At 42.9% G+C, this 8,317-nt stretch overlaps 1 protein-coding gene across 2 annotated transcripts in view; it reads right to left on the reverse strand.

Annotated features, from left to right (window-relative positions):
- The window catches only part of RAI1 (retinoic acid induced 1), a 112,491-nt gene extending 104,454 nt beyond the window's left edge, over window positions 1-8,037 (reverse strand). For both annotated transcript variants that reach the window (XM_044303337.1, XM_044303336.1), the window contains exon 1: window positions 7,884-8,037. The gene's annotated coding sequence lies outside the window, so the exon portion shown is untranslated. The remainder of the gene's footprint in view (window positions 1-7,883) is intronic.
- Between the last annotated feature and the right edge of the window lie 280 nt (window positions 8,038-8,317).

Here is an 8,317-nt window from a genome sequence, read left to right on the forward strand (position 1 = left end):
GAGGCAGTATTATAGTAGTTATATTCCTGTACATAGGAGGCAGTATTATAGTAGTTATATTCTTGTACATAGGAGGCAGTATTATAGTAGTTATATTCTTGTACATAGGAGCAGTATTATAGTAGTTATATTCTTGTACATAGGAGCAGTATTATAGTAGTTATATCCCTGTACATAGGAGGCAGTATTATAGTAGTTATATTCTTGAACATAGGAGGCAGTATTATAGTAGTTATATTCTTGTACATAGGAGGCAGTATTATAGTAGTTATATTCTTGTACATAGGAGCAGTATTATAGTAGTTATATTCTTGTACATAGGAGCAGTATTATAGTAGTTGTATTCTTGTCCATAGGGGGCAGTATTATAGTAGTTATATTCTTGTACATAGGGGGCAGTATTATAGCAGTTATATTCTTGTCCATAGGAGGCAGTATTATAGTAGTTAGATTCTTGTACATAGGAGGCAGTACTATAGTAGTTATATTCTTGTACATAGGGGCAGTATTATAGTAGTTATATTCTTGTACATAGGAGGCAGTATTATAGTAGTTATATTCTTGTACATAGGAGGCAGTATTATAGTAGTTATATTCTTGTACATAGGAGGCAGTATTATAGTAGTTATATTCCTGTACATAGGAGGCAGTATTATAGTAGTTATATTCTTGTACATAGGAGGCAGTATTATAGTAGTTATATTCTTGTACATAGGAGGCAGTATTATAGTAGTTATATTCTTGTACATAGGAGCAGTATTATAGTAGTTATATTCTTGTACATAGGAGCAGTATTATAGTAGTTATATCCCTGTACATAGGAGGCAGTATTATAGTAGTTATATTCTTGAACATAGGAGGCAGTATTATAGTAGTTATATTCTTGTACATAGGAGGCAGTATTATAGTAGTTATATTCTTGTACATAGGAGCAGTATTATAGTAGTTATATTCTTGTACATAGAAGCAGTATTATAGTAGTTGTATTCTTGTACATAGGAGCAGTATTATAGTAGTTATATTCTTGGACATAGAAGCAGTATTATAGTAGTTATATTCATGCACATAGGAGCAGTATTATAGTAGTTATATTCTTGTACATAGGAGCAGTATTATAGTAGTTATATTCTTGTACATAGGAGGCAGTATTATAGTAGTTATATTCTTGGACATAGAAGCAGTATTATAGTAGTTATATTCATGCACATAGGAGCAGTATTATAGTAGTTATATTCATGCACATAGGAGCAGTATTATAGTAGTTATATTCTTGTACATAGGAGCAGTATTATAGTAGTTATATTCTTGTACATAGGAGCAGTATTATAGTAGTTATATTCTTGTACATGGGAGGCAGTATTATAGTAGTTATATTCTTGTACATAGGAGGCAGTATTATAGTAGTTATATTCTTGTACATAGAAGCAGTATTATAGTAGTTATATTCTTGTACATAGGAGCAGTATTATAGTAGTTATATTCATGCACATAGGAGACAGTATTATAGTAGTTATATTCTTGTACATAGGAGACAGTATTATAGTAGTTATATTCTTGTACATAGGAGCAGTATTATAGTAGTTATATTCCTGTACATAGGAGGTAGTATTATAGTAGTTATGTTCTTGTACATAGGAGCAGTATTATAGTAGTTACGTTCTTGTACATAGGGGCAGTATTATAGTAGTTATATTCTTGTACATAGGAGACAGTATTATAGTAGTTATATTCATGCACATAGGAGACAGTATTATAGTAGTTATATAATTGTACATAGGAGACAGTATTATAGTAGTTATACTCTTGTACATAGGAGCAGTATTATAGTAGTTATATTCTTGTACATAAGAGCAGTATTATAGTAGTTATATTCTTGTACATAGGAGAAAGTATTATAGTAGTTATATTCTTGTACATAGGAGGCAGTATTATAGCAGTTATATTCTTGTACATAGGAGCAGTATTATAGTAGCTATATTCTTGTACATAGGAGCAGTATTATAGTAGCTATATTCTTGTACATAGGAGGCAGTATTATAGTAGTTATATTCCTGTACATAGGAGCAGTATTATAGTAGTTATATTCTTGTACATAGGAGCAGTATTATAGTAGTTATATTCTTGTATATAGGGGCAGTATTATAGTAGATATATTCTTGTACATAGGAGGCAGTATTATAGTAGTTATATTCTTGTACATAGATGGCAGTATTATAGTAGTTATATTCTTGTACATAGGGGCAGTACAATAGTAGTTTAATAATGTCCATACCATGTATCTCATGAATAATTTATGCTCCACATCAATATCAATAATGACTGTAATTGCCTTTTAAGAAGAAATTGGACACTATAGTACACCCCCCTCCATAGAAGAACATGCAATCCGAAAAATATTTTTCAGACGCTACTCGGAGCTGTTTCTAATATTATACCTCCTTCCAGTTCCCTCTGTACAGACTTATGTCATTTTTTTTTTTACTGCAATGTGCAAAGCTCCAGACTGCAAACCGCAAAACAACTGTGCTGCTGACCCAGCCGTCCCCTCTCAGGAGGTTACAGACCAGGCCATTTGGCCTCCCCAGACTGCTGCCTGCTAATGCCTCATGTTCCACTGATCTAATCCCCAAACAATTAGGCTGTCTGAGAATTTGACGGATTCTGGAGTGATTGCAAATTGTGGGGCGCCAGCCAAGTAGGGGTTAAGAATATATATATATGTTTTTCATTCCAGATATTTCCATCCGCGCTGAGGCACTCAGCCCTCTCAATTAAAACCGCCAAGGATAAAAAAGTCCGCTTAGTGTTACTGAGAGATTCCAGTATAGATTTCCTTTGCTCGCCTCAAGGGAATAATAAAAGCCGTCTAGTTCTTTTATCAAAGCCTCCTCACTCCTCTCTCTCTGGGGGGAGAAGGCGGCTAAGAGCGGAGCGCACAACCGGCAGCTGCTCACACGAAACAGCTGAGAGCGACTGGACGGTAACCCGCTGACCATACAACACCCGCCCGGGGAGGAACTGGTTAAAAAATAAATCCATGCTTCACACGCATCTATCCTTTGTCCTGCCTCATTTTTCAGGATGGAGATAAGCGGCTGCCAGACACACCTCGCTTATCTCAGTGTAAGGAGTGCAGGGGTAACAGATGCATCCTGCCCCTGAGGGATAGGCCGCAAACGCCTGATAGGTGCGGACCTCATCCCTTGGACCCTCACCTCGGAAGAGAAAGGGGGTCCATGACCACTTAATTGAAGTGGCCAACAGGAGGTAAATAATATTCCTCCCCAGGACCTTGACTGATCTGAAGGGAGACGCCAGGTATACCACCCAGATACTGTCCATAGTAATTAAGACTGGAGATACCATCCATAGCAACCAAGACTGGAAATACCGTCCATAGCAACCAAGAATGGAGATACTGTCCACCATAGCAACTAAGACTGGAGATACCATCCATAGCAACCAAGACTGGAGATACCATCCATAGCAACCAAGACTGGAGATACCATCCATAGCAACCAAGACTGGAGATACCATCCATAGCAACCAAGACTGGAAATACCATCCATAGCAACCAAGAATGGAGATACTGTCCACCATAGCAACTAAGACTGGCGATACCATCCATAGCAACCAAGACTGGAGATACCATCCATAGCAACCAAGACTGGAGATACCATCCATAGCAACCAAGACTGGAAATACCATCCATAGCAACCAAGACTGGAAATACCATCCATAGCAACCAAGAATGGAGATACTGTCCACCATAGCAACCAAGACTGGAAATACCGTCCATAGCAACCAAGACTGGAGATACCATCCATAACAAGCAACACTGGCAGTACTGTCCAACATAGCAATCAAGACTACAGACACTGTCCATAGCAACCACAACTGGAGATACCGTCCATAGCAACCGCAACTGGAGCTACCATCCATAGCAACCAAGACTGAAGATAAACCAAGACTGGAGATACCGTCCATAACAACCAACACTGGCAATACTGTACATGAAAGCAACCAAGACTACAGACACTGTCCATAGCAACCAAGACTGGAGATACTGTCCATAACAACTAACACTGGCAATGCTGTCCACCATAGCAACCAAGACTACAGACACTGTCCATAGGAACCGCAACTGGAGATACCATCCATAGCAACAAAGACTGGAGATAAACCATAGGAACTAAGACTGGAGATACCGTCCATAACAACCAACACTGGCAATACTGTCCACGATAGCAACCAAGACTACAGACACTGTCCATAGCAACCGTGACTGGAGATAAACCATAGCAACCAAGACTACAGACACTGTTCATAGCAAGTTGCAACCATGACTAGAGATGGCATCCATAGAAACCAAGACTGGAGATACTGCCCACCATAGCAACCAAGGCTGGCAATATTGTTCATAGTAACTAAACAACCAAGACTAGAGACACTGCCCATAACAACCTAGAATGGCAATACTGTCTATAACAAGCTAGGCAGGCTATACTCTCCATAGCAACCAAGACTAAAAATTCAGTCCATAGAAATGAAGACTACAGACACTGGCCCAGATTCAAGAAGCACTTGCGCGGGAACAAGTGTGATTTGCGCCGCGCAAGTACTGATTTGCTCCTATGCAAATTTGCGGCTGATTCTGTAAACCAGTTAAGCCTGAAATGCGGCCATTTTCCCGCGCACGCAGCCTAGCTGTTCCTGCGCAATTTTCGTGCAATTTTGCGCGGGGTGTAAGTTGCGCCTTCATGGAATTCCCTCAGCGAATATGCAAATTAGGTACTGCCGATGATTCAGAAACATGCGCGTGTGATGCGCATCTTGCGCTGGAAGCGTGCAAGCTTTTTTCCCTGGGCAAACTTGCTCCTGTTAAAAGCAGGGGCAAGTTAGCAAAAGATGGCCAAATGTCTCATATCATTTAATTTCTTCTGGATGTCATCCCAGGTACGCACTTCATTACCCAGGGCATTGATGTCCAGGGCAATGGCTTCATATATAGCCCTCCTTTGGGCAATGGTGGTGTTTGCCCGCTGGGCACCATATAGGACTTCCTTATGCTGCTGGAGTGCAGCAATCAGGATGTCCATCTCTGCAGCCACAAAGTTGGCCTTCCTTATTTTGGTCCCTTTGGGAGGTGCCATGTCTTGCAAAAGGGCTGAATTTCCTTGCTCAGGGGGGGGTAGGAAAAAGCAGGATGAAATTCAGCAAAGAACCTGCGCAAGTCTGCTCCTATTTATTTGCTCAGTGCAAGCAGCTGAGCAGGATTTGCCCTGAAATTATGCTAGCAAACCTCTGCTGAGCCGAAAATTCCTCATTTACATAGGGGCACACCCACTTTGACTTGCACGGCCTTGCGCCCTCAGCTTTGCCTTAAACAGGAGCAAATTAAATGAACAAACGATTCCTGAATCAGGTGGCAATTTGGCAAAATTGCTCCAGCGCAGAGAAATTCAGCTGAGCGGCTCAGGTGTAAGTAATGGGCAAATCTACCTGAATCTGGGCCACTGTCCGCGCCAACCAAGACTAGATTGCAGCTCTCATTTTTCGGGTCAAAAGAGTATGAGGGAAAGCATCTGATTGGTTGTCAGGTGGCGCTCCACTGGTATGTACCCATGATCCATAAGTTTTCCTCTAAGATCAGAAATCCCATCCACTGATTGTTTATCGCGTCGGCCTCTGTTAGTCTTAGGCAAACAAAAATCAACGTCATGACATATCAGAGGCTCAGGCTACTGCTCTGCTTCCCCCCATGCTTTATACTGCAATTGTGCATATAAGCACAAGCTCTGCACGATGTTAGTTTATGAAGAGATGAAGAAACCGCCAGAATAGCACATAGACTGAGAGGAGGGGCCTCAGTAAGGGGAGGGGCCTATCGACCAGGAGGAGGGGCCTATAGACCAGTCATAATATGGCCAATTTTTGCCCTGATTATTCCCCATTCTTCCTCGGGTAAACCGTTGATAGAGCAAAAAATATCAAGTATAGGGTTCACCGCGAAGAGTTCGAAAAATATGAAAGCAATAATTTACATTGGTCAGAAACCATCATTTGATTTATCGATCGGCTCTGGTTTTAGGAAGTGAGGAAAAGAGGGGCCACCAGCTCCTCTTTATAACAGCGCCATTAGAATATACATATGTAAATACCAAGCCGCCATATACTTCCCAGCGCCACCATACATCAGGATTGCCCTAAACGACTCCAAGACTTTTAACAGTGGGAAGTTTTATTTATTTACGGGAGTTCCCCTTTAAACTTTATATATATGTGAGTTTTTAGCGGTGAGAGCTTCCCGCCGCCGTGAATACTTCCATCTCCCACATCTTCCTGTAATTCCATATAGAGCAGCCGGATGGAATGGCAGCCACAAATATACACACCGTAGGCAACGCTCCCTAAGGTAAAAGCCATCCCTGGCGGGCGCAGCAAATTAGGTCATTAGCCGCGCTCCCCCGACACATCTGCACCGCGCAGTAATATATATCCGTATACCAGTCACAGGTATAGTCCCCTCACACCTGCCGCCACCAGCGTTTTGTTCCCGGGGGTCGCCCTAAATTCAGGTCACAAATCTGTTAACGTCACCGAATTTCCTGTGTGTCCAGATATGAGGGTTAATGTCAGTTTTGCCCAAATTTAGTAGTTAGGACAAAAAATGTTTTACATTTTATATATTTTATAGAAGCGTCCTACATTTAAAGGGCACAGGTCGCATATATTGGGATAAGGGACCGGTTATCCCAATATATGCGACCTGTGCCCTTTAAATGTAGGACGCTTCTATAAAATATATAAAATGTAAAACATTTTTTGTCCTAACTACTAAATTTGGGCAAAACTGACATTAACCCTCATATCTGGACACGTCACACTGATGGAAGATGAGATACGGGGAGCTGTTTGTAAGGCAACTCCCGTATGTATACATTATATTAGGGTTACAGGGTGAGGGCAGGTTGATATTTGGGGTCTAAGCAAAATAAAATCAGGTAGTGAACCTCGCGTTCCCAGGAAGCTGAGATATGTGATGCTGTTTGTCACATATATACCCTAGGGGGCCACCAGTATATTTTCTTCCCCTAATTTTTTGGGGGGGCTTCTTCACATTGGAAAAAATAAAACTCCTGGTGACGTCATCGTCTCTGGTACATGGTCCTTACAAACAGCTCCCCGTATCTCAGCTTCAGTCAGTGTGACGTGCCTGGATATGAGGGTTTATGTCAGTTTTGCCCAAATTTTGTGGTGAGGGCTAAAAAAAATAAAATAAATATCCAGACACGTCACATCGACGGAAGCCGAGATACGGGGAGCTGTTTGTAAGGACCATGTACCAGAGACCAGAGACGAGGACGTCACCAGGAGTTTTTTTTACTTGCAGTGTGAAGAAGCCAAAAAAAAAAAAAGGGGGGGGGGAAGAAAATATACTGGTGGCTCCCTAGGGTATAAACATGACAAACAGCATCGCATATCTCAGCTTCCATGGAGACAGAATAATGTAACAACCTGGTGTTTGGACCCCAACTATCAGCCTGCCCTTACCCTGTGACCCCAATATTATGTATCAACAGGGACTAAAGGGGGACCCCAAATTAGGAGGCACAGCGGGGCGACATGAAACAGCAACAGGGGGGATGGAGACTCAGCCCCGGTAACTTCTGGCTGTTTTAGGACTACAATGCCCATCATCCCTGGCTGTGACTCTGTCACTCTGCGCCGGCGTATATCTGGGCACCCAGCATGACATCACTGACCAGAGAAGGATAATCTGACCTGGGAGTGCAGCCTGCCCCCGGGGATAGGCAGCAGGGCTGGAGAATGGTGCACACAGTCAGGACTGGAACCCAGCCCTCCCCAAAATCTGCACTCACCTCCCAGCACCCCGGAGATCCTCTCTTCTAGGCTGCAGACAACCCCAGGCCATGTAGGGTCCACCAGGCACTGGTTGCAGGGGAGTGGAGGCAGCTGGCAGTGCCAGGCTCACAGGTGAGGGGTAGTGCCAGGCTGCAGTCTGGAAAGCCCTGCTCCTTCTAGCTCCTGTACAAAAGGCTTCCGGAGGAGGCTGCAAGGAATGGAAGGGGGAGCCAGGCGCCCTGTCCAGGCCAGCAGCGCCCCCTGGTGGCAGAACCTTGTACTGCAGCATGGGCACAGTGGTCTGGAAGAGAACTGCAAGTGCCAGCAGGAAGCAGCCGAAGAAGAGGGAAAGCCAGGAGCGGCACATGATGGGGAATGTAGTGCTGGCTGCGTGTTTGATCAGACTGTACAAATACACAATGTAACACATGCTGGACCTGGACAGACGGAA

Source organism: Bufo gargarizans, chromosome 8 (genome assembly GCF_014858855.1).
Source record: "Bufo gargarizans isolate SCDJY-AF-19 chromosome 8, ASM1485885v1, whole genome shotgun sequence".
NCBI classification, from domain to species: domain Eukaryota; kingdom Metazoa; phylum Chordata; class Amphibia; order Anura; family Bufonidae; genus Bufo; species Bufo gargarizans.